The sequence below is a fragment of the Sarcophilus harrisii genome, chromosome X (assembly GCF_902635505.1).
Source record: "Sarcophilus harrisii chromosome X, mSarHar1.11, whole genome shotgun sequence".
In the NCBI taxonomy this organism is placed as follows: domain Eukaryota; kingdom Metazoa; phylum Chordata; class Mammalia; order Dasyuromorphia; family Dasyuridae; genus Sarcophilus; species Sarcophilus harrisii.
Window position 1 is genome coordinate 75,959,462 of NC_045432.1, and position 2,300 is coordinate 75,961,761.

A 2,300-nucleotide genomic window follows, 5' to 3' on the forward strand; every position below is an offset into this window, starting at 1 on the left:
TAGTTTTTATTTTATTTATTTATTTTTTTAACCGTTATCACTGAAGACAGGGGATAGGAGATAGGGTGAGTCTATGAGTTGTTATAACTTTTTATGTCAGAAGAGAGGAAGTACCTTATGACCTCTGAACCCTCTTCCGGTGCCCTCTCGATGAACTGCCACACCCAGCTTCTCAGATCGCCGGCGCGCGGGGGCAACAGCCGCTCCCGCGTCTTTAACTTTGACGTCAACGCTCGCTTTTTAGAGAGGGAAGAGGGTGATCTGAGCCCCAAAATGTTACAGCTACATCACCAGTTGCCCCGAAAAGATTATCAGCACCGCAAGACCTATAAGTATGAAGCGCCATGGACTGTGTATGCCATGAACTGGAGCGTGAGGGCTGACCAACCCTTCCGCCTCGCGATAGGAAGCTTTGTAGAGGAGCTTGGGAACAGTGTACAACTCGTGAGCCTGGTGTCTGATTGCTGTGATAACTCGGGAGATTTTGTGTGTAGATATACCTTACAGCATCCCTACCCAGTGACCAAGATCATGTGGATGCCTGACCCTCAAGGCGTTCACCCCAACCTGCTGGCCACAAGCGGCGACTATCTGAGGATCTGGCGCTGCCTAAATCCCAAGGATGTGGTTCCCACTGTGGGCAGGGCACGAGGATTGATCCATAGGGCCCAGGCAAAAGGGGGCAGTGTCTTCCGAGGGCGGGGCCGTGGAATCATCGCAGCCACGGCTGCTTCCGCAGTGGGGGCCGTTTCCCTTGACTTGGACCCCCGCCTTGAGTGCGTACTCAACCAGAACAAGAATAATCGTTTCTGTTCGCCCCTCACGTCTTTCGACTGGAGCAGCATGGATCCTCATGTACTGGCTACTTCGAGCAGTGATACGACCTGTACCGTCTGGGGCCTGGAGACCCGTCAGATACTAGGCCGCGTGTCGGGTCACAGTGAGGCGCACTTTACCAACCACAACAAAGAGGTCTATGATATTGCCTTTGGAGGGAGCCGAGATGTATTTGCCTCCGCGGGTGCTGATGGCGCTATTCGGCAGTTTGACCTGCGCCAGCTTGACCGTAGCACCATACTGTATCAGGAACCCCAGCGCTTTCCACTGCTTCGCCTCGCCTGGAACAAGTTGAACCTCAACTATATGGCCACCCTGGCCATGGAGTCCACTGAGGTAACTATCCTTGACCTGCGCAAGCCTGGCACACCCATGATCCGCCTTAACCGGCATGGGGCCTGTGTCAATGGGCTCACTTGGGCACCCCACTCCCCAGGCCATCTCTGCACTGCCGGTGATGATTGCCAGGCCTTCATCTGGGATATTCAGCAGGCGCCCAGTGCTGCCGAGGAGCCCATCCTAACCTATACTGCAGGTGGGGAGATCAATAATGTGCAGTGGGCCAGAAGTCAGAATGATTGGATTGCCATCTGCTATAAAAACATCCTGGAACTTCTCCACGTCTAAGGCCATGGCCTGGAGAACAGGTCAGATCCCAATCCCCAACCAAGATACCCCCCAAAAGAAGCTATGAGAATGGAAAAAGAAAGAGTTGTTACAAGACTCTGTTCCTCATAATTCATCAGCCCTTCCCAGAAAACTCCTTACTCATTAAGACTTAAGACTTTAGCCAGAATATTCCCAGTTACAACTATTAAGATTTGCCAGAAAGTTCCTGAGACATGAAAGCAGCCAAGACCTTTGCAAGTCAATCCCATTCAGACTAACACCTTGGATATGAGAACCTCTAGAGCATGAGTTTACCGATACTGGAACTCCAACTCGAAGTGGCTTCATCCTGCAGTTCTGACTTGAAGCTGTTTCCTCAACTTCCTGATTTCCCAGGTTATTAAATAAAAATTTATTTTATTTTTGACCAAATTCTTGCTCAGCTGTCACTGTGTTAATGGACATTAGCCTGAGTTTGAGCAATAGTTGTCCCTAGAAAATGGGGGAGAGAAGACTTTAAGGCCTTCCTTTAATATTCCTGCCTTGCTCTTTGTCCCAGGCAAATAACCTGCTTCCTTTCCTAGCTCCTGGAACAAAGATCAACTTTCAAAAAAACAGTCCTCCATCCTGATCCAATCTTAAAGATAGTTTACGTTGTTGCCTTTTAAAAAGTTCAATTTAAGTGAAATGAATTTCACCTTCATTTACAAAATGGAAGGAGGGAGTTTCTTCACTAATACTGAAATTCCATCTCAGTCCTAGTCCCTATTCTAATTTAAAGAAACATATTGACAGGCTTGGATTAAAAGAGCATCAGTGTCCCCTTTCAGCTCCTCTGACGAGGACATCGAGGG

The 2,300-nt window shown here is 48.9% G+C and overlaps 1 pseudogene; it reads left to right on the forward strand.

The window, feature by feature from the left end:
* The first annotated feature begins 201 nt into the window (after nucleotides 1-201).
* Nucleotides 202-1,832, forward strand: LOC100923728 (annotated as a pseudogene).
* The last annotated feature ends 468 nt before the right edge of the window (nucleotides 1,833-2,300 follow it).